Raw genomic sequence first — 25,177 nt, 5'->3', positions numbered from 1 at the left:
CCCCCCGATCGACACTCTCCTCCCCCGATCGACACTCTCCCCGCGATCGACACTCTCCCGCGATCGACACTCTCCCGCGATCGACACTCTCCCCCCGATCGACACCCTCCCCCGATCGACGCTCTCCCCCCGATGGACCCCCCCGATCGACAGTCTCCCCCCGATCGACCCTCTCCCCCGATCGACACTCTCCGCCCGATCGGCACTCTTCCCCCCGATCGACCCCCCCGATCGACACTCTCCCCCCGATAGACACTCTCCCCCCGATCGACACTCTCCCCCCGATCGACACTCTCCCCCCGATCGACCCCCCCGATCGACACTCTCCCCCCGATCGACACTCTCCCCCCGATCGACACTCTCCCCCCCGATCGACACTCTCCCCCGATCGACACTCTCCCCCCGATCGACACTCTCCCCAATCGACACTCTCTCTCCGATCGACACTCTCCCCCCGATCGACACTCTCCCCCCGATCGACACTCTCCCCCCGATCGACACTCCCCGCCCGATCGACCCCTCCGATCGACACTCTCCCCCCCCCCGATCGACACTCTCCCCCCCGATCGACACTCTCCCCTTTCGACGCTCTCCCTCCGATCGACGCTCTCCCCCCGATCAACGCTCTCCTCCCGATCGACGCTCTCCCCCTGATCGACACTCTCCCCCCGATCGACGCTCTCCTCCCGATCGACGCTCTCCCCCTGATCGACACTCTTCCCCCGATCGACACTCTCCCTCCGATCGACACTCCCCCCGATCGACACTCTCCCCCCGATCGACACTCTCCCCCCGATCGACACTCTCCCCCCGATAGACCCCCCCAATTGACACTCTCCCTCCCGATCGACACTCTCCCCCGATCGACACTCTCCCCCCGATCGACACTCTCCCCCTAGATCGACCCCCCCGATCGACACTCTCCCCCCCGATCGACTCTCTTAACCCGATCGACACTCTCCCCCCGATCGACACTCTCCCCCCGATCGACACTCTCCCCCCGATCGACACTCTCCCCCGATCGACACTCTCCCCCGATCGACACTCTCCCCCCCGATCGACACTCTCCCCCCCGATCGACACTCTCCCCCCGATCGACACTCTCCCCCCCCGATCGACACTCTCCCCCGATCGACACTCTCCCCCCCGATCGACACTCTCCCCCCGATCGCCAAAACCAAGTAAAATAAATAGAAATTCTGGTCCTGCCATCATCTTCCTCTAATTCCACTTCAAATGCTCTGAAACAAAATTGGCTTTTAAATTGAAAAGAAAATCCTTTGTAACTAAGAAAAAGACGAGCCTTTTAGAACAAAACTCGAATGAAATTGCAATAAGACTGTCGCAGTCATACAGTAACATAGAATTACAGATCGGCAAACATGATTGAGGGACTCGACCCAGCAGTCTAGACCTTTATTCAGACTGCCTCGCAATCGTACTCCTGCCCGCCCAATGGTTTCATCTAGGTAGGAAAACCAAAAAGGGTTAATGTCTATTTAAATCTCTTGATTGGATGGATGATAGCTTCTGCGGTAAGTGCTGCACTGAAAGTGCAGGGTCATTGCATTAATCTTCTCTGTACCACTAAATAGTAGCTGGGTCATTTCCACAACTGCACCAGAGTGTGGCATTGTCATGGAAGCCGCAAAGAGCTCTTCAAAGCATTTTTACACAACACATTCTTTTTTAGGGCAGAAGGCTTTGGAAACAAAAAGATAGCTTGTGTACGATTTTCAACACTGAAATGTTCTTCTATCCACATCTGTTGTGGATGTAACATATAGAATCAGCTTGACTGCAACTCCTATATGTCTGTCGTTTGTTGCTGCTGTTTTGTGATTTTCTAGGTTAGCAGTGCAGGCCTAAAGCTGATTTAACCTCAGAGTAACTGGAGTCCTCTGTCGAGGGAAGGCTGCAGAAAGACGAATTTAATAGTGTCTGAAATGATTTCTGAAAACAAAACAAAGCTTTTCCTTTAATTTTTTTCTTTGTTCTAAGATGTAACATTTATTTGAATATATACGCAGGGCAAATTCACATTAAAGTGTCGACGTCGGATTCATTAGCCCTTCATTGAGGATGTTATCATGCTTCACTGATGTGGAGCACAAAAGCATTCGGTGATGACCAAGGGAAGCAGCTGCCATCAAAAGAAGGAAAAAGTGAATTAAATCACTTCATACAATTTATGTTATACAATATAAAGTCAACAATAATATAGCATCATTTCAAGCACTCATCTAATCTTCAAGTTCAGGTGACTGTTCTGATCTCCTTGTGTTCATTATCCTGGTTTCTAACAGCACCTTAATATCAGAGCAGTTCCTCCAGTGATGCTGCCATGGATTATGCAGCCATCTAAACTTTTTTTATGACTGTTTTATGACTATTCCTGGCTATCCATTATTCTCTGTATACTCACTGGATGTTATCAGCGAGGAGCCTCTCCCACTGGCTACACATACCTGGAAATCGCAGGCATGCTCGCCACAGTATTCGGTCCATTAAAATGAATGGATGGAACATCGTGGGCAATTTGCCTGTGATATTTCAATATGCACAGTTAAAGCTACCCAGTGTCAATAATGCAAACCCGGAAAGTCAGCCTAGTACAGCAGAATCCAAGCTTTACATTGGTCCCTGGTCCCCCCAGTGCTTCAAATTGTGTTTAAATTCCATTATGGTCTCACCCCTCCCAAGCTCTGTAACCATCTCAGGTGCTGCACCCACCCCCCCCACCAAACTCACTCGCTTTCTCGGACTCCTTTCATCCCATCATTGGCAGCTGTACCTTCAGCCATTGAATCCCCATGCTCTGGAATTCCATCTCTAAACCCCTCTGCCTCTCCACCTCCCTTAAGACCCTCCTTAAAATCTAACTCTTTGACCAAGCTTCTGGTCACCCCAATCTAGTATTTTCTTCTTTGGCTCAGTGCTCATTTTTTTCTTGCGTCTCTTTGAAGCACCTTGGGATGTTTCAAAGATGCTATGTAACTGCAAATTATTGTTAAGAATATAAGCAATGGGAGCAGGAGTAGGCCATTCAGCCCTTCGAGCCTGCTCCGCCACTCATTCCGATCATGGCTGATCTTCTACCTCAACTCCACTTTCCCGTCCTATCCCCATATCCCTTGATTCCCTTAGTATCTAAAAATCTATCGATCTCTGTCTTGAATATACTCAACGACTGAGCATCCACAGCCCTCTGGGGTAGAGAATTCCAAAGATCCACCACCCTCTGAGTGAAGAAATTTCTCCTCATCTCAGTCCTGAATGGCCGACCTCTTATTCTGAGACTGAGAGATTGTTGTTGTGCTTTGACTCATCGAACCACTTAGGTACATATCACGGAAACTTCTGGGCTACATGTGAAGTTTAATTCAATGTGCACATTAAATTACTAACACGTCAAGCTGTGGATAAGAACCAGTGTTCTGACGTAGGATTTATCCATCAATGAGGCAATAGTCCTTTCCAAATCTCCAGATCCATGAAATCCAAACAGGACCAATCATCAAATAAGAAATATAAACACAAATGGAACCGAGTTGCTGGGGCTTTAAGAATTACATTGTCACGGCTCATAGGCCACATAGGGCCCATGGGCTGTGGATTGGACACCCTCTAACATTTAAATAATGCCTCAGGACAGTACAAAGTTCTTCATAACAGATTATTATTTTTTTTGGTCATTGTTATGTAAGAAAGTGCAGCAGCCAAATTGAGAACAGCAAGGTCCCACAGAGAGATAAATGAGATAAATTATCAGTTAAGCTGTTGTTTGGTGGTGTTGGTTGAATGATGAATGTCAGCCAAGATACAAGACGAACTCTCTGCTCTTCTTTGAATCATGCCACGAGGGGGGAGAAATTCAGTATCGCCCTGTTTGGGGCGCCGTTATCGGCCGTGCGCAAAATTTAGCGCCTGGCGCTAATTATCGCCTCCGACAGCAAACTTGGCTTTTATCGCCCTGGAGGTGATTGGAGCGGTAAATCAGGCACTGCACACCTCTCTTAAGGCGCTAAGGCCGAGGAGCGAGGCGCTACCTCAGAGCGCGGGCGCAGCGCAGGTGCTGTCAATTAGCGATTGAACACAGGCACACTGGCGCCGGTCAGTTCTTAAAGGGGAGGGTCAATCTTGCTCTCCAGCCACACCCTGCTCATTGGAGCCTTGAATCTCGGCCTGGACAGACCTGTGCCTAACTCTTCCAGCCAAGAACTATGGAGATGGCCAGGGAGCGAGCACAGCGCTTCAACGAGCGGGCCTTGGAGGCTCTGGTTGGCGCGGTGGAGCGCAGAAGATCTATACTGTACCCAGAGAGGGGCAGGAGGCCTTTGCCACGTGAGTACAGAAGAGTGTGGAGGGAGGTGGCTCAGAGCGTCTCCTCAAGGAGCAAGGTGCCCAGGACCCATAGTCAATGTCGAAAAAAGTTCAATGACCTCACTCGGGTCGTCAGGGTGAGTGGCTTTTTTTCAAAGCCTCTCCATCCCTCCATCTCAACCTCACTCTATGGCCAGAGGGTCTTAAAAGCCCCAATGCCCAACACTCATCCATCACCTATGGCCCTTTCATCAAACACACACACGCATTCCACACTTTGCATACAGTAAGGGCTATTCAACTATGGGAGGCACATCAGGCAAGACCATTGCTGCATACAGTAAGGGCTATTCAACTATGGGAGGCACATCAGGCAAGACCATGGCTGCATACAGTAAGGGCTATTCAACTATGAGAGGCACATCAGGCAAGACCATGGCTGCATACAGTAAGGGCTATTCAACTATGGGAGGCACATCAGGCAAGACCATGGCCGTATATTTACTCAGACGCCATCCTTTTTCTTGCAGGCCAAGCTATCTAATAATAGGAGGCAGCAGCAACGGACGGGTGGAGGGCGGCCTCAGCTGCAACCCCTCAGCGATCTTGAGGTGCACATCCACAGGATTGTGGCAAGCCGGGTGAACAGTCCCATCGCCACTGGAGACGCCGACCCCGTTCTGGACAGCAATGGTAAGGTCATCACCTTTTTGTCCTCTCTCCTTCCACTTGTTCCTCACAACACCAGCCTTTGACACTTTCAATCCAACTTACTAAATCGCTGCACTCATGCCTCCCTTGCTGCCACCCTGTCCTCACGCTAAAGCCACTCTTGTACCACCCTGCTTTCAGATGGTGATTCACCAGGTGAGGAGACAGGCCCTCAAGCTGCCAGTGGGAGTGAAGCTGCAGGCGAGGAGGAAGAGGAAGCCGGAGCATCAGCACCACCCTCTCCCGAGGAAGCCCATGCCCACGCTGGGAACACGCCTTCCTTGGAGGGGAGCAGGGGGGAAGGGTCTGATGAGGGTGAAGCACCAGGACCCAGCGGGCTCCAGCAACGCGATGGGGGTAGGGAAGCTCGGGGGCCTTCTCCCTGGAGGGAGAGTATGCCATCGAATCCTACTGCACTGGACGCAGAGGAGTAGCGGCTCCTCGCTGAAATGAACACCCAGGCGGTGCACAGGCACACTGAGCTCATGGGTGCAGTGGGAAGGGTGCACAGATGCATTGAATCACTGGCAAGGAGTGTGGAGCACTTCGCAGTAGCACAGGCGGAAGCCACGCAACTGCTTAGTGCTGCAATGCAGTACTGGCTGCCATGAGCCCATCTCAGACTGCTCTCATGCAGACTCAGATTGAGGCCACACGAGCACTGACTGCTGCCATCCTCGCTGGTTCGGACACATTTCCCCGGGGCTCTCACCACGCCACAGCAGGCCAGCAATCTGTGCTCCAACAGATTGCTCCGGATGCTGAAGTGCTGCCCCGTGGGAGTGCCAGTGTGTCGGTCGAGCAGGGAGTTGCTGTCCTCTCTCAAGATGACAGCATTCCTGCTGCCACCACTGTCACTTCTCCACTGCACTTGCCACCCCCTGTAGGACAGACTGCTGCCGCCCATGCAGAGTTGGTGCAGTCTGCAGCCGGGCCCTCCAGGCCCAGAGCTGGTCGAGGCCGTCCTTCAAGGGCATCTGCAGTCTCAGGTTGTGACATTCAGCAGCCTTCCACCAGCCTTGCTGCAGCCACTGGGGTCCCATTACGGAGGAGCTGTAGGGTGGGTAGGGGGGAAGTGCGCAAGGGAAGGAGATCACCCTCGAAGGGCAAAAAGTAGGAGGTGTAACAAAATGTTGTTAATTTTTTTATTAAAGGCCGAGGTTTGTGGTCAATTTTTTTTACTGTTTTGGACATTGTCTCCAGGTTGTGAGAGCCAGTTATGTTAATGACTTTTTTTTTTGTGTTTCTATTAGTTTGTCATGCGGAAATGACACACACACAGTTTGTAAAATAAAAACGTTTTTGTATTCAAAATGTACATGTTTGGTCTTTGCAAGCATTGTTGCCTTGACCGGCTTAGGGGTTGCGGGTTGGTTTCATTTAGGTTGTTCTCAATGGCAGAAGCCATTTCCTCAGAAGGGGCCTAGAAGCGGCTTGCTAGCCTTTGACAGACGGCCCTTCCAGTTTCTACATTGTGTGCCTCCCTCCTGCCTTGGTGCTGCTGATCATCATCATCCTCCTCATCTTCCTCCTCCTCTTCCTCCTCCTCCTCTGGTGGTGCTCCAAGGCCTGGTGGCATTGGCTGGGTCCTGAGGATTGCCAGGTTATGCAGCATGCAGCACACAACAACAAAGTGGGAGACTCGCTCAGGCGAGTACTGCAGGGCTCCTCCAGAATGGTCCAGACAGCGGAACTGTTGCTTGAGCACATCGATTGTGTGCTCAACGATGTTCCTGGTAGCTAGATGGCTCTCATTGTATCGCAGCTCAGCAGGGGTGTTGGGCGAACGGAGCGGTGTCATCAGCCAGGTGCACAGAGGATATCCCTTGTCCCCGAGAAGTCAACCACCTGGTTGATGCGGTGCCTGGAAAAGTTCTGCCACAGTAGTCTGGCGCAGGATGAAGGCATCGTGGCTGCTGCCAGGATAGTGGGCATTGACAGCGAATATCAGCTGTCTGTGGTCACAGACCAATTGAACGTTTAAGGACTGGAAGCCCTTGCGGAAATCCTCGGCATTCTCATGCGGAGCACACAAAGCCACATGCATGCAGTCAATGGCGCCCTGCACCATGGGGAAGCCCGCTATCCTAGCACAGCCCATTGCGCGTTCTTGCTGCTTGTCCGGGGTCATGGGGAAAGAGATGTACTCTCGTCTCCTTTTAAAGAGGGCATTTGTGACCTGACGGATGCAGCAATGCACCGCGAACTGGGAGATATTGGCGATGTCCCCACTAGCTGATTGAAATAAGCCGGTGGCATAAAAGTTGAGAGCCACTGTTATTTTCACTGCCACCGACAGAGACGTCCTGCTCCTCAGTTGAAGCTGCAGATCTGGCTGAAGCAGGTGGCAGAGCTCAGTGACCACCTCCTTGCTGAAGCACAACCTTCGCAAACACTGCTCCTCAGACATATTAGACGTAGGGGAATTGTTGGCGAAATACCCTGGGAGGGTAAGGTCTCCTGTTCAGAGGCCTGTTGGCCCTCCTCGGTCTGGCCATGATTGCCACTCTCTCTCTGTGTCTCTGTGCCCTCCAAATGTGATGGCGCAGGACGACGCCCCCATGCATTGCAGCCCCCATAGTATCTTGGCAATCAAAGTAATGAAGGTCAAAAACCAAAGTACCTGCAAAGTTATGGTCAGAAGCCAAAACTACTTCAGACAGCGTTGACTCAATGCAGAAGTCTCTCTTTCTCTCTTTGTCGCTCTCAAAATCTCTCTCTCTCTCTCAGAATGAGTGGTGCAAAAATGGCTACCACACAGAAGCCAGGAAGAGGTCCACTTTAAATAGCGCCCCCCCCCCAGCCCCACAGTGACTGGGAAGCGTTGCAGTCTACCTGTCGTTGGTTCCGCCAGGCGGAAAGGAGGGGGGCGCCACTCAATTTTGGGCGGTATTATTTAGCGCCGCCGCAAAATATCCGGTCAATTCCGCGAGAGGCACAGAGATCGCCTCACCCGGCCGCTAGTTGCTTTGTGCCCCATTAGCGCCCTCTTAAGGCGCTAACGGGAGGCGCAAACCAACTGAATTTTCCCCCCGAGATCTTTTGCTGCAAAAAAAGTGCTCCTGCAACATTGACCCTTCCTATAATATGATGTGACAGAAAACAGATAGAAATTTTACCATTACCCAATATATAGGGAGAGGGAAATCTATTGGACAAAACACATATTAAAAAAAACCTTCTATTTATCTGGTCCATTTCCAACCTTCAGGATATCCCAAAATACTTCAGAGCCAATGAAGGAGTGAATGTAATTTCTTCATTTCATTTTTTATGCATGCTTCTTTGCCATTAGTATTACATTGCATTCGTTTTAAAAGCAGAAAGTGCTGGGAATGAACAGCAGTGTCTGAAAGCTTTGGGTGGGACCTTTCATTTGAATGCACAGAAACGTTCCGACAAAGGATACCATCCAAATTATTAACCTTTCTTTTCTCTTTCAGATGTTGACAGATCTGTTGTGCATTTCCTGCATTTTCTTTACATTCTAAATTCCCAAATGTTCATTTGGTTTTGGTTTTCAGTATGTTACATCGGGTAATGTATTAATAAGAAAACGCAGCAAGCGATAATTTAAAAAAATGTTTATTTTTAGTTAATAAGTCTTCAGTCACAATATCCATAAAATGCTTAGGCACCTTTACATTAGGTGTATGCTGTTGGCTATGGGCGTGCAGTACTCCTGCTATCCATTGGCACTCTATAGTATAAATGGGGGGGGAGAGGGGCTCTGGAGACCTGAATGCACTGGAGACTCACATTTGCATAGAGTTCACAAGCTGCCACTGGGTTCTACACTTAAATGTAAAACCGGGAAGCTGGATTTCATCCCTATTACTAATGAGAATTACAGTTCTGCCAGCTTCCAACAAGGTTTGGCTGGAGCAGCAACACCAGGAATGGTAAACGGTGTAAAATGGAAACAGTTTGAATATTCCAATTAAACAGCGGGTCCATTAACATCAAAAAAGAGAAAAGGCGGGTTAATGTTTTAACTCTGGATTTCCCCCTCCATACATCTCCGCATCTCTCTCTCTCCTCCTTTTGGTCACCTGTCCTAATATATCTTTAATAAAAGCAGAAAATGCTGGAAAAATTCAGGATAATATATTGTTATGTGGCTCGGTGTCAAATTTTGTCTGATAATGCTTCTGTGAAGCGTCTTGGGATGTTTTTGGGACGTGTGTCAGCTGTGGCTCAGTGGGTAGCACTCTCGCTACTGAGTCAGAAGGTTGTTAGTTCAAATCCCATTCCAGAGATTTGAGCACAAAAATCTAGGCTGACACTCCATGGCACTATTTTGAAGATGAGCAGGGGAGTTATCCCCGGTGTCCTGACCAATATTTATCCCTCAACCAAGATCACTAAAAACAGATTATCTGGTCATTATCACATTGCTGTTTGTGGGAGCTTGCTGTGCGCAGATTGGCTGCCGCGTTTCCTACATTACAACAGTGACTCCGCTTCAAAAGTACTTAATTGGCTCTAAAGTGCTTTGGGACATTCTGAGGTCATGAAAGGTGCTATATAATGCAAATCTTTCTTTTTACTTTGTTAAAGATGTTGCTATTGTTTGGGGTTAGACCCTTCATCAGAACTGCATTTTGAGGTTTTTTTTCTTTTCTTTTCGAAGTAAACAGGGAAGAGCGGAGTATGGGAGTCGCAGGCTACCATTTGCCCTGGACCCTCCTAGGCAAGATAAAAGTGCCTTTTGATTGGAAAATGGGAGGTGGCCAGGTACAAGCTCTCTTTACCATACTTTTCCTTTAAAAGAACGATATACAAAAGCCACCATTGCGGGTCATTTGCATTTTACTAGTGATCTTTGGAACGATGAACAATATAAGCTGACAGGTCTTTTCTTTACTAAGTGCGGGTGGATGAAGTTTAAGGTTCACATGAACATTTCCATTCTTCACTAATGACTGCATTCACATGCACTCTTTAGAGCAATTAAGGAAAACAAACATGTCCACAGGGGCAACACAATGCAAGAAAGCATAATCAGTTCATATCAAACTATTTAATCTTGCAATTCACCCCAGTAACATTTCTGGAACTTACCTTTTATCTTTCATTTTGCCCCTGCTGATTCACGCTTTGTATTATATATACAACCTGTGCTGTTAAGTGTCCTGTTTGCAACACAGTTACAAAAGCAAAAGTTTTTTTTTGTTTTTTCCCCCCCTACAGCTCAGCTGACAGGCTATGCTGCTTTCAGAATGAAAAGGAGATGAGTTTGAAAAGGGAGGAGCCAGTAAAAATGCAGGAATTTAGTACAACTTCCATTTCAATGGGCTGTGGAGCTTTGGGATTCTTTACTGATGCGCTGTGTGTAGGATGTGAAAGACAGATTCCAAGCGTTTGACAATAGGTTGTCTCACTGTTGTCCACTGGGCCTGAGACCATAAACAAAGCTAGGAAAATCAACAAGCCCTCCCCCGGCATCAGCTCCTGGCAGCGCTACTGTCCTTCTTTGTTCGATTTATTGGCATGTGAACAGCTTTGATAGCATAACATCTGGGTACTCGAAAGACTGGGTGGCCACTAGAGAACTGTCTGTGCACACTGAGATTGGGGGGATGTGGCAAAAGAATAAAATTCCTCTTTTTAAAGCATTTCCCCCTATTTTTCGCTGTGTTTTTTAAAAGTCTGTTCACCATCATGCTAGCCACTAATCCACATGACTTGCTCACAACAGAGGGTACTTGAACTGGCATATAACCCCTCCAGTCCAGGACTTTCATCATGTGTGCCACTCTGTGACTGTGGCAGCAGAATGTATGCTACTTTAGTCTCATTTGCACAGAGCTTTTTACTTCCAGATGCAAAACTCTGAACAACCTGTATAACACTCTCAGGATTTAAATTTAGAATTTACTATTTGTGATATCAGTATACGAAAGCTTAAAATAAATAGATTAATTGCTAAAATAGCAGACAGATGAATGCCATGCAAACTTGTTAAGTTTTCAAATGCTGATATCACAAACCATAAGAGAGACATACAGGAACCAGATACTAGGAGCAGACAGACATTGGGGGCTAACAAAGGAGGCAAATCTACAACACAATGTGTATGCATGAACACTAGAAGCATTAGGAATAATGCCAGAACTGGAGATTGTTATGGCAGTAGGGAACTATGATTTAGTGGGAATATTCAAAACATGGCTGACCCCAGAGGAAAGTAATGAAGACAACAAACAGAGGTATGGAGCGTTTCCATCTATTTCCATCTCCAGAACATCGCTCGACTCCGCCCCTGCCACAGCTCACCTGCTGCTGAAACCCTCAACCATGCCATTGTTATCTCTAGACTGGACTATTCCAACGCACTCCTGGCTGGCCTCCTACGTTCTACCAACCCCCCCACCCCGCCGCCCCGTAAACTTGAGGTCATCCAAAATTCGACTGCCCGTGTCCTAACTCGCACCAAGTCCTGTTCACCCATCACCTCTGTGCTCACTGAACTACATTGGCTCCCAGTTAAGCAACCCTCCGAAATATCTGCACTCCTCTAATTCTGGCTTTGAGCATCCCTGATTTTAATTGCTCCACCATTGGTGGCCTTGCCTTCAGCTGCCAAGGCCCTAAGCTCTGGAAATCCCTCCCTAAACCTCTCCGCCTCTCTAACTCTCTTTTCTCCTTTAAGACGCTCGTTAAAACCTACCTCTTTGACCAAGCTTTTGGTCATCTGCCCTAACATCTCATGTGGCTCGGTGTCAAATTTTGTTTTATAACACCCCTGTGGAGCGCCTTGCGACGTTTTACTACGTTAAAGGCGCTAAATTCAAGTTGCTGTTGTTCAGTAGAGATAGACTGGGGGAGAGATGGCATAGCTCTACACGTCAGGGACACATGGGAGGTTAAAGAAGTTGGTTCTGTGGGAGTTACAAAGTTGCACAATTAAATATTCTGGCTGGATGTCTTTAATGTGAAAAGGACAAAATTGACTCTGCAGCTTACTACAGACCTCAAGAAGCCATAAGAAGGATAACAGTTTGCTTTAGGAAGAGATAATAAGTGTATGAAAATGGGAAGTAATGTCAATGGGTGACTTCAGTATAAATTTGGAATACCCAATGGGTTTGGAGACTAAACTGTTTAAACACAATGCATGACTGTTTCAGAACCCAGTACGTAAGAGAAACCACCCAACTCAAAGCACAGCCTGACCTGATAATACGCCACCAGTTCCTGGGCAAGTTTTGTCACGTGGCGAGTCAGGCGCTGGGGCAGCCCAACAAGTGTAGGGCCCTTAGTTAAATATTTTAGTCTGTGATTTAAGTGGTTCGGGCGTGCGCCCTCAACACCTAAGGAGTAGCCCGAGTCAATAATGAAGGCAGCGCACTCCCTGTGCATAATGAGCGTGCACACCCACCATAGTAGATGCTTAGGCATCTGTTGAAATACAAGTTGTTGTTGTTGTTGTTGTTGTTGTTGTGCGCAGGAAAAATGGTTGTGGTGCCATCAAATTTGTAAGCTAATAGGTCCAGCAACCAATATGGCACCCTGAGTATCAAGTCTGGCATTCATCAATATGCCTGGTATGTGAACTACCTGCATAGATCCTAGAGATTTGAAGAAAGTTGTAAGAAGAAGTCACCATCCAATGACTACCATTGAGGTAAATACTATCATATTTAAGCTAGTAAAAGGAGTAGGCAGTAGATTTTATTGAATTAGTGCTCCCAATGCAGAACTTTGCATAACAGAAGTGTAGATTGGTAACTCAGATGTGGAGGTCAATGTGCCCTATGCCGAGTGTGCTGATCTTTTCCTCAAAAGTCCCAATGTGCTCTTCTGGTACGCAATGCTCTGTCTTGGGGGCACTGATTCATAACATTCAACCTCTACCAACCTGCCCCCGCCACACAGTGCTGCCCCCCGATTATCAAAATCCACGACAAGGCCTTGGACAACGTGGACCACTTTCCATACCTCGCGAGCCTACTGTCAACAAGGGCAAATGTCGACGATGAAGTCCAACACCGCCTTCAGTGTGCCAGTGCAGCCTTCGGTCGCCTGAGGAAGAGAGTGTTTGCAGACCAGGACCTCAAACCCGGCACTAAGCTCATAGTCTACAGAGCAGCAGCAATACCCGCCCTGCTGTATGCCTCAGAGACATGGACCGTGTACAGCAGGCACCTCAAAGCACTGGAGAGGTACCACCAACACTGCCTCCGCAAGATCCTGCAAATCCATTGGCAGGATAGGCGCACCAACGTCAGTGTTCTTGCTCAGGCCAACATCCCCAGCATCGAAGCTTTGACCACGCTCGATCAGCTCCGATGGACGGGTCACATTGTCCACATGCCCAATACGAGACTCCCAATACAAGCGCTCTACTTGGAGCTCCGGCATGGCAAGAGAGCCCCAAGTGGGCAGAGGAAACGCTTCAAGGACACCCTCAAAGCCTCCTTGAAAAAGTGTAACATCCCCACCGACACCTGGGAATCCCTGGCCCAAGACCGCACAAAGTGGAGGAGAAGCATCCGGGAAGGCGCCGAACACCTCGAGTCTCTTCGCCGGGAGCAAGTGGAAGCCAAGCGCAGGCAGCGGAAGGAGCGCACGTCAACCCACCCACCCGCCCCTTCAACCACCGTCTGCCCCACCTGTGACAGAGACTGTAGGTCCCGCATTGGACTAATCAGTCACCTGAGAACTCATTTTTAATGTGGAAGCAAGTCATCCTCGGTTCCGAGGGACTGCCTAAGAAGTTGAAGAAGATTCATAACATCTACCCTTAAGTGTTCTGGATGCCAAAAAAAATGGATTTTGGTTGCAGTCAGGATGAAAAGAACTCCTAATAAAACAACTTTCATACTCCATTTGATAAGTACGGTGATTGCATATGACTTATGTTATACCCAGTGTATCGGATAAGTTTCAGCACAGTCAGGATCAAACAATAGAGGAATTGCCAGAAGTAAACACTATTGAAAGTGAGGTACTGGTGTACGGCGCAGGAGACACACCTGATCATGGTAGAATGTTTACAGCCCACATGGAAAGATGCCATGAGCAAAGTCAAAATTTCATTTAGAATGTCAGAGTCCTTGTCCTCACCCGCACAAAGTCTTGTCCTCCAACTTGTCCGCTATCTACTGACCTTGACAAATCCCACCAACTCCCTATGCCCCAGTAAATTGATTTTAGGATGCTTGTTCTTTCTTTCTAATCCCTGAATGACTGCACCCCACCCTAAGGCAACAACCACTGCCTTGCATGTGTTTTCCATTTCTTCAACACCAGGCTACTCTCCTGCTCTCTCCTTTTCAGCATCTGTTCACCATTCTTTCAACCATTGCATCCTTACCCTCTCGAGGTCTGTCCCTAATTCTCTGTACCTTGGCACCTCTTTCCTTTCTTTCAAAAACCTTCTAAAAGAACATGCTTTTGGCTCAACCTCCTAACTCCTTTCAGGATTTTCACTTTTTGCTCTACTCAATGAATCCTTTCTCCTGCAGTGCTTTCAGATCTGCTGTATGTGAGCAGTACTGTAGAAATGTTAAGTTGCTGTTGTTAAAAAACTCAACAAAGATAAGGCTAAACTAAGGCTCCTTGATGTTCCATTTGTAAGAAATTGCATTCTAGAACAGGTGGACGCCAGAGATCCCATGGCACTATTTGAAGAAGAGTAGGGGAGTTCTTCCCAGTGTCCTGGCCAATATTTATCCGTCAACTAAAATCACGGAAATAGGTTATCTGATCATTAACTCATTGCTGTTTGTGAGATCTTGCTGTGCACCGATTGGCTGCCGCGTTGCCTACATTATAACAGTGACTAGACTTCAAAAGTATTTCATTGGCTGTGGGATGTCCCGAAGTCATCTAAGGTGCTATATAAAAGCTGAACAATGACAATCATATATAGAATCATATGCTGCAAAAGATGAAAGCCTACAGATTCTGAAGAAACCTTTATTGAATGGTTGGCCACATAGGTTGTAGTACCAATTGCTCCATTCTTTAATTTTACAGATGAACGTTATATCCAAAATAGCATCTTATTTAGGGGACAATGAGTCATCATTCTGAAAACATTGAGAAAGGGCGTATACAGTGTATTTATTCAACCCACATTACAGTATAAGATTGCTTGAGAAGAATATACAAATGTCTCAATTGGCCGAATATGAATGCAGATCTTAAAGCTTACATTGAGAAATGTGATGCTTGGTGAATAATGGGAACCATGAGCAATAAAGGTGGTGCAACTTATGAAGTACCTGATCACCGACAGTCAAAGGCTGGAATCGACTTGTTTATTTTTTACTAGCTGGAGTGCCCGGCGGTGCCGAGGGTTTTTTGAGGGCATGTTGTTGTTGGAAGAGAGAGAGAGAGAGACTGGGGGGAGAAGAGAGAGACTGGAGGAGAGAGAGCGACTGGGGGGAAGGGGGGGAGAGAGCGACTGGGGTAAGGGGGGGAGAGAGCGACTGGGGGGAAGAGAGAGAGAGACTGGGGGGAGAGAGAGACTGGGGGGGAGAGAGCGACTGGGGGGAAGAGAGAGAGAGAGAGAGACTGCTGGATTTAGTTCAGGATTAGCCTGGAGAGAGAGGGGGGGGAAGGAACGCCTCAGGCCTGGCCCGATGAACCCCTGCGAAGGAAGGAAGGAAGGAAGAAGGTGAGCTCTCCCTCCCTCTCCCACCCCCTCTCTCTCTCCCTCCCCTGTCTCTCCCTGCTTTACTCTCTCTCCCTCCCTCCACTCTCCTCTCCCTCCCTGCCCCTCTCCTCTCCCTCCCTGCCCCTCTCCTCTCCCTCCCCCCTCTCTCTCTCCCCCTCCCTCCCCCCTCTCTCTCCCTCCCCCTCCCACCCCCTCTCTGTCCCTCCCCCTCCCTCCCCCTCTCTCTCCCCCTCCCTCTCCCTCCCCCTCTCTCTCCCTCCCCCCCTCTCTCTCTCCCTCCCTCCCCCTCTCTTTCTCTCCCCCTCCCCCCCTCTCTCTCTCTCCCCCTCCCTCCCCTCTCTCTCTCTCCCCCTCCCTCCCCCTCTCTCTCTCTCCCCCTCCCTCCCACTCGCTCTCTCTCCCTCCCTCCCTCCCCCTCTCTCTCTCCCTCCCTCCCCCTCTCTCTCTCCCTTTCCTCCGAGCCCGGACGTGGTGAGCCGAAGCCCCCGTGTGCGGATCAGCGCCTCATGGCCGGCCGGTGCGCGGCCAAGCGCGTGAGGCCCGGCCCGACTCTCAGGTCCCGCTCCGGGCCGCTGCCGACGTTCACGCGTTCGCTGTCTCCCGCCCTGTCAGCCGTTACCAAGATGGCGGCGATGGCTACGCTCGGCCCAGTCCCGCCGCGCCAGCCTTTACCAAGATGGCGGCGATCGCGGGCCGCTGGTTTGGAATCGGGCCCAGCGGGACGGGCGGTGCCTAGCTCGGGCGTGGCTGGCGAGGAGAGGCCAAGGCTTCGAGGCCTGAGGCCTGCAGGCAGCTCATCCACCGCCGAAGGGGGTAAAGCCCAAGTCCCCTTTGCAAAAGGATTTTTTTTTTTTAAAAGCAACTTTTTTTTTGCTGGAAATCTATATTTCAAAATAAACACACAGAAAGTGGGAAAAATAAATCAATAGTTAGGAATCAAGATGGCGGCCACTCACCTCAGCTGAGAAGGATTAGGCCCGCCCACACATGCAATGAAACACCCCCTGTGACACACCGATTGGTCAACCATCAGGTTAATCCCCTGTACGATTGGTCAACCATCACGTCACTCAATGCTAATGAGTGGAATTTTGCCGTTTTTTTAACCTTTTTTGTATACTGTCTGAACAATTTTTGTCTGACCAAAAAGTAAATACACCTATTAGACTCCCCTAATAAGCTTTCTTTTGATATGACATATGTGTAGATACGCTCTATAACTTTTGATTGTATGGACGGACGGACAGACAGACAGACAGACAGATAGACAGAGACAGACAGAGACAGACAGACAGACTCTTTTATATATATATATAGATGGTAATGACCATCAATCATTATTGAGAAACTGAGCACTCAGATGATACGAGAGTTTGGCAGTTTTGAACTTGTATTGTTTATTGCTTGAAACAGTAGGTAAGGAGTTAACAATCCAAGATCACAGAGTATTTCTCAAGGGAAGTACCCAGTGTAATTGTGGGCTGTTTACCCATGTTTTTCCCTTATGGCTCGATGAAGCACCTTGGCTTATTTTTCTGTGTTAAAGGTGCTATATAAATTCCCCTTTTTCTTCCATTAGTTCAGTTCAAGATGAGTTGGCTGAAGTGGTCTTCACAAGTACAAATTGGTAAGGCTGAGAACAGTAGAAAGTTCAAGGTGTTAATTGATCAGAGCTATCATATTCAATGTCAAGATTCTTATGCCACAGTCAAAGAGTGGCTAACCATTTAACATTTAAAGGCAGCACTTTGTCTCAGGATGACTTTAAAGGGGCTGCCTCATCACATCTTGGCATAGATCATTGAATCAGGTCTTTGTCTGATGTTGTGGGTTTGATTGACAGCTCTGTCTGTGACCTTTGAGAAGGGGGACAAAGTCACTGATTGGCTGCAGTCTTCTTTGATCGACAGTTAAGGGTCAGAGTTCTCTTATTACAGAATTATATTGCACAACAGAATCAGTTAGCAGGGAGTGTTTGAGTCTTGCGGTCAGCAGCTGTGTATTTTTAAAGTTTTGCAGCCTGTTCAACCAGGTAGTTAAACTAGATTGGGGTTACAGCAAGTATCCTCTGGTTAAAGTTTACATTTAGAGAAAGTGAGTGCCATTTTTATTATTTTATGTATGGTGGAGAGTAAAGAAATATGTCTTTCTTTGTGTTTATTCTTGTATAAATAATACCATTTCTGGTTCTAGGGCCTAGAAATTCAGTTAAGGCCCACCAGCAGGCTAACGCCCAAAAGTTAGCGCTGCGCACGGAGCCAGTTGCGCGTGCCAGAAATTCACTTTTAGCGCCCCAAGTCGGAACCGGGCGCTGTTCCAGGGTGTGCCCGCCTCCGCTTGGGGCGCTGAAAGTGAATTTCAGCGCTCCAGCTGCGCCACCCAATGCGGTGCGGCAGGCTGGGGTACTGCAGGCCTCCTCCTTCTCTTAAGGAGGAGCTGCCTGCAGCCGTGAGATCGCCGCTGGATTCTGCCGGGAAATGAGCCCGGCACCACGGAGAAGTGCCGGGCTCGCGGGAATCAGCCACCAATGCCGCGGGGGTGTGGTGTAGGAGGCCGGGGAGGGAGGTGCGGGCAGGCGGCCGCCGAAAAAGCGCCCCAGTAGCGCAGCAGTACGGCCCCATTTTTCAAACGCTGTTTGCGGCCGCTGCAGAAGAGGCGGCCGCAACTAAATATGGGGTTTGGGCCGGAAGCGGGGCGGTACCAGGGCACTGCGCACACCGATGACGTCATCGGTGTCGGCGCAGCGCTACCGGCTACCGCCACCATTACCGCAGCGCTGAATATCAGCGCACCCTCTTACACTGGCGCAGAAACCCTCTTTGGGCGAAAAGTGGGCGCAAATGTTCAGTCTGGCTTTCAAGGAAGGAGAATCACTTGGTGGCATGTGATTGATGCACTTTATTAGTATATACAAAGTGAAGGTTGTCTGTTATGATCCCTGGGTCATATTGTTTATATGAATATTGAGCACAAAAAGATGATCTAGGGGAGTTGAGACCCACTTATGAGAGTGACCAGTAACACTAAAGCCAAGATAATATCCAGTATACAAATCCAAAATTGTGGCACAGTCCAGTGACAACTATAAGAAAATTCAAAGTTCAATTTGCAAGACCTGCAATAACAATTCCTGTTTTTCAGATGATAACCTAGTTTACCTCTGATGAATATAAAACATTTACCAGGCAGTGGAAGTTTCAAGGTGCAAATCCTTAATGGCGATAGCTAGAGTAAATCCCCAATTGGACTATAGTTATAGGTATAGAGTTACATCCAGAATAGAAAGTATTTTGGTGCAGAGGTTGAGGAAAAGTCTAATTGTAACAACCAAAAGTGATTGAAAATATGTAAATAAAAATCCAAGAAAGTAATCAGACAGGTTCATAACAGGGAACCAAAAATATTTCACCTTTCAGTGTGTTGCTTATGAGTCTTAAGAAAGAGCAAACAAGAACAAAGGTCTGAAGGCAAGAAATTATTGAATCCTTGAATTGTTTACAGAAAGTGGACAAGTGTTAAGGCGAAACTGTCACCATCTGAGGAAGACATGAGAGAACTTCAAACATTAATAAGTTCGTAGACAGAAGAAATTGAGCACAAAACACTCTACAGCCTCTGGTTGTTCCTTGATGATGTTGTGAAGCAAAGGTTAAACCCCAACTACTCATTCTTCATGTTCAGTGCTTTCAAGTTAATGAACACCCTATTATTTTTTCAAATTGCCCCCTCTTCTCTCCTCCTCTCTTGAAGATGCAAATGCATGCTGGGGTACAGTTCTACGAGTGGCAACAATCTGGCAGTACTTCAAGTGCCCATTCCTTATGAATGAGACAAGATATTAAGTGCTGGTAAGCTACTTGACTAAATGGGGAAATTCAGCTGAACCCAATCTTGTCTTCAACCAATGTTTACAGTTGTCTCCTTTCCAACAAGACTCACTGGATAGAGATCAGCAGCAGGATCCCAGGCTGCTTTGACCCATCTCCAGCTAATGGTGCTGGGAGTGATTGCAGGCTGCTTTTACATTCTGCTTTGGAGCTGCTGGGTCCTGGAATTACAGATTTTGTGGAGTTGGTTGCAAGCCACATGTAAATCTGCTAGGACCTGCTAAGATCGGAGGCCTGAAAGACCTACTAAAAAGGGGTCTTACAGCAAACAGTTTTAGTGAGAGCCTGACAGTTTTATATTTGGTTTGCCGCTCGCTGTGTGAGCCCTACACTTCCTGGAACTGGCAGCAATAGTGTGGGTTTCGTGCAATGTACTGCGTCGCTCTCACCCTACCATGGTGAGCTAATTCAGCACCTCCAAAGGACCAAACTATGGCCCTTCCCTTCCCTCTTTGGCTCAATATCATAGCAGGCAGTGCATTTACCCAAACAAACTTGTTGAAGGGAACATTCACTTGAAAAGAATCATCTGCAGAGGCATTAACTAATTTCCTATACTTTCCAAAGTGTTAGAAACAAATGGAAAAAAGAGAGGAGGATTCACCTTCAGAAGCTTCCACTATATGTTGAAGTCTGCAAAAGATAAAGATCAAAGAGTCAAAATGGAATACCTATGTACTGAGCTGAATAGATATTGACTTCATTGTGTCACAGCTAACAAGTAAGTTCAGTAACATTTAAAATGTGTTGAATTGTGTCTCCAAATCAGAAGGTTGTTTAGATCCAAATTCTACAAATCCACTTAGAAAATCATAACATGATTCAGCAGAGTCAACATGGCTTTATGAAAGGGAAATCATGTTTGACAAATTTATTAGAGTTTTTTGAGGATGTAACTAGCAGGGTAGATAAAGGGGAACCAGTGGATGTAGTATATTTGGATTTCCAAAAAGCATTCGATAAGGTGCCACATAAAAGGTTATTACACAAGATTAGGGTTCATGGGGTTGGGGGTAATATAGTAGCATGGATAGAGGATTGGTTAACGGACAGAAAACAGAGAGTAGGGATAAACGGATCTTTTTCAGGTTGGCAGGCTGTAACTAGTGGGGTGCCGCAAGGATCAGTACTGAGGCCTCAGCTATTTACAATCTATATTAATGACCTAGATGAAGGGACCGAGTGTAATGTATCCATGTTTGCTGATGATACAAAGCTAGGTGGGACAGTAAGCTGTGAGGAGAACACAAAGAGGCTGCAAAGGGATATAGATAGACTAAGTGAGTGGGCAGTAAGGTGGCAGATGGAGTATAATGTAGGGAAATGTGAGGTTATTCACTTTGGTAGAAAGAATAGAAAAACAGAATATATTTTAAATGGTGAGAAACTTTCAAATGTTAGTGTTCAGAGAGATTTGGGTGTCCTCATGCAAGAAACATAGAAAGCTAGCATGCAGGTACAGCAAGCAATAAGGAAGGCAAATGGCATGTTGGCCTTTATTGCAAGGGGGTTGGGGTATAAGAGTAAGGAAGTCTTGCTACAATTGTACAGGGCCTTGGTGAGACCACACCTGGAGTACTGTGCACAGTTTTGGTCTCCTTATCTAAGGAAGGATATACTTGCCTTGGAGGCGGTGCAACGAAGGTTCACTAGATTGATTCCTGGGATGAGAGGGCTGTCCTATGATGAGAGATTGAGTAGAATGGGCCTATACTCTCTGGAGTTTAGAAGAATGAGAGGTGATCTCATTGAAACATACAAGATTCTGAAGGGGATTGACAGGGTAGATGCTGAGAGGTTGTTTCCCCTGGCTGGAGTGTCTAGAACTAGGGGGCATAGTCTCAGGATAAGGGGTAGGCCATTTAAGACTGAGATGAGGAGGAATTTCTTCACTCAGAGGGTTGTGAATCTTTGGAATTCTCCGCCCCAGAGGGCTGTGCATGCTGAGTCTTTGAGTATATTCAAGGCTGAGATAGATAGATTTTTGGACTCTAGGGGAATCAAGGGATATGGAGATTGGGTGGGAAAGTGGAGTTGAGGTCGATGATCAGCCATGATCTTATTGAATGGCGGAGCAGGCTCGAGGGGCCGTGTGGCCTACTCCTGCTCTTATTTCTTATGTTCTTATCTCCCCCTTAATTATTAATTAAATATCATTATTATTATTGCAGTCATAATGCTGATTGGCAAAAAAGTCTGATAGTTGAAGAAAGATGATCTAACAATTTGAACTAGAGGAGCATGTTGCCATTACTTTAACATTCAAAAATAAAACCGCGTGAGACCACTCCTATCTATTTAGACCTTAAAAAAATAATGCCTTTATGCTGAAGCTCTCCAAATCCTTAAAGATTGACTCTTGACTTCAAATAATCCCAAACAGAGTTGAAGAGGAGAGTGAGAACCATCACTTAGTTAAAATGATTGGGAAAATGTGGTTAAAATAAGTAATAGATTAGCTATCAATGCCCACTTAAGAAATAGAAAAAGGATGAATAAACGCTACATTTTTTCAGACCATTAAATTAAAAATATATTTGAAAAAGTATGCATTGTTCTGCAATGGAAAGGTCATTCATTCATTCAATTATTCTGTCAATATGGAGAATCAGTGTTTAGAATATTATGTTCAATTTTGGTGAAGTTCCTCAGGATGCTTAAGTGTTCAGTTCTGGCACGTTAGGAAAGGCAAGCACATCAAAGACTATTTAAGAAATATATACCTTTCAGGTTCAGCACATTTTTCTCCTTCCATGGTATCAGCATTAACTTCTGTGCTACTGCTGAGTTTCCACGATGTCATAAACTCAGTTTTCCCCTCCAGCTTAGCTCACATTGAATCCGTGATATTTTGCATGAACTAATCTAAAGGAATGTGCAAATAAGGGAGAGAGTCATAGGATTCAGATAAAGGTAACGCTATAAGGGAGCCATGCCAAATCTTATCCATGTTGGCTTTATGGCAGATAGCTCCATGCATGGAGATCTAAAGATAAAGGATTCCTCCTGTCATTTTACTGTACGCTCGGGAGTCTGTGACATACATAGGTTCAGTCGACATGTCTTCATCAATCACACCAGGATGTTTTCCCTTTTGTTCCTCAGAGATCCTGATGGTTTGTTGTCATTCTGACCCTGAAGATATCAATGTGGAAACGTTGAATTCCAGCCAGGCCTCATCTGATGTCTGAAAATGTTGTACGGCTATTTCACAAAATGTTGGTGGGGTTGATAAACACATTCCATTAGGCGTAGCCTTTTCTGCTCTCTTCTTTTCATGAGCAGCAACTGCCACATGCAACAAAATGTCTGCTGGCTGATGTTTCATGTGCTCCCTCATATTTCCTTTGTATTATATGAAGTGGCCCTGGTGAAATAGCGTTCAAACAGAGACCTGTGCCGTTCTCCCTTATCAACTTTTCTTCAAACCACCACTGGAGACCCGTGATTACCATTGCTAAAAGGGAGGGAACCCGTTCTGTGATTTTACTTTAAACTGGTGACCTGAAGGCAGTGCAAAAGATACATGAAAATATAGATCTCCAATTCCACTGGGTGTTTGGAAATTGGGTCATTTATATTAAAGAGTATCATAGTCAACATTCAATTAATGTAAAACCATCTTTATGGGCCTTTAGTATTAATAAAACCAGCTGAAAAATGGCAGCAGCTCTTGGTCATGTTTCTTAGCAATGAATGTTTGGGACCAACTATCTTGGGAAGTAATATTAACATCATCTCTCAAAATGAACTTATTCATTGGTGTTCAAATTGAAAACTAACAGTGCAAATAATTAAAGGTACAATGCAAACCATGGCACAAATATAAATATGTGGCAAAATTTAAAAATGCATATCTGCACACTGTCAATTTTGCAATCAGAATCTCGCTCTAGGTTGCATTTTATATATGTGTGGCAGAGCCACCAAGGGACTCTTATATCGATGTAGATAATTATCTGTAACAGAATGAATCTGTACCTGTATTCGTTTTACTACATGTAAATAGCGCGGTCCCTAGAGGGTTAAGACCAAACGCGATGACGTCACCACGTGGGTCACGTGACGTTCCCAACGGCGGGAAACGTCATGACGTCAGAGGGAGGAGCTCTCTCTCTCAGTCCTCGTGGAGCCAGCATTGAGCATAGACCTGTTTGTTAGTTCTCCTGCGTTTGATTGTCACTTCTGTAAAACAGTATTAAACTTCGTTTGGTTAACAGACTGACTCGATCTCAGTCTTTCGATTAGGAATCTGACAATTCCTACAGTGTATATATTATGTATATATAACACATACACACACATATATACATACACACACACATATATATACATATATATATATATATATATATATGTATATATAATGGAAGGAATTATTGTAATATTGGATGTATGTTCAATCTCAAATAACAACAAGGCCTTATCTTACAACAGTAAATAGTGCAGAGGAGGAAATCTTTTGAGAGGCAACCAGCGTAATTGGATAACAACAAAATAAATGCTTTCATCTTCCAATTAGAGAATCAGCAAGCTATATCAGATATGTTGTTATTAATAAAGTACTAACTATATAATTAGCTAATTATAATTGACTTGCTATTGTTGAATGGATTCATTAACTGAATTTAATGTTTATAAACGTATGACAACTGTAACAAATGATTTTTGTACTTTCTAATGCTCTGAATCGTAGAATTGAATTAGTCCAAGGTATAAGACTACAGATATCATTTAAATGCAACTCACAGTGTATGTGTGAACCCCATTTATTATACTATTTCACAGAATAATCTATTATTATACAATTCCAAAACACCAATCTAATAAACTTCACTATAATTGATTCTGTTCAATAAATTGCAATAGAATTCCTTGACTGTCATATCATTTTTTAGATTAAAATACCTGAGTATTCACAGCAAACCTGAATTTAAGATACCTAAATTTTTTCACATTAAACATTGGTATAAATTAGCTTGTAATTATCCATCTAAATATATTAAAAGAAGAATAATTTCAAGCCTTGAATTGATCCTTTAATCCCTTTGCACCTGTTTGGTAATAGTTCTACAATCCTCCTCTTTCGCACTCCATTGGTTTGTTTCTCTGAAGTCCGGTTCCCTTCTCATTTTCAACTGTCAAAGCCAAATAACATGTTTTACAAGTGCTCACTTGATAGAGGCACTCTTATTTCTCTCCTCCCTCCCTCCTGCCAAGCTCACAGAGGTACTCTTCATCCCCCACTTTACCACTCACTGCTGTTCCCAACACTTTCTGGCTGCTTTGTTTAAGGTTTGAGCACTTGCTGCAAGCATGACCGTGAATAGGTGAAGTGTAACATGAAGGAGCTGCAGTCCAGATTTAGTGACTTTCCAGCCTGGTTGTGGACCTCAGGCTGCCATTCAAGTAGCTCAAGTGTGCAATGCCTGGCCGCTAACCTAATGCTTCTTCTAAATGATTCCCCTGTCAAAGCAGTACACGTGCAGGCTGGCTAGATGCAGGGTTTCAGTGACAAGACAGCTGTGATTTGGGTGGCTCTGTGCCTCCTTGGACTGTTTCGCTGCTGATCTTGCAACTGATTCAGCCATGAGTGCTGCAGCTGTGACTGGCTGGTCTTGCCACA

At 46.3% G+C, this 25,177-nt stretch overlaps 1 long non-coding RNA gene across 1 annotated transcript; it reads left to right on the top strand.

Moving 5' to 3' along the window:
- Positions 1–17,632: 17,632 nt before the first annotated feature.
- Positions 17,633–23,807, top strand: LOC147104414 (uncharacterized). The gene is made up of 3 exons (XR_015072331.1): positions 17,633–17,758; positions 20,119–20,272; positions 22,657–23,807. It is a non-coding gene; the product is annotated as an uncharacterized LOC147104414 (long non-coding RNA).
- Positions 23,808–25,177: the final 1,370 nt, after the last annotated feature.

Source organism: Somniosus microcephalus, chromosome 19, assembly GCF_052327205.1.
Source record: "Somniosus microcephalus isolate GS21.2 chromosome 19, FLI_Smic_1.0, whole genome shotgun sequence".
NCBI lineage: Eukaryota > Metazoa > Chordata > Chondrichthyes > Squaliformes > Somniosidae > Somniosus > Somniosus microcephalus.
This window is presented reverse-complemented; position numbering and strand designations above follow the sequence as displayed.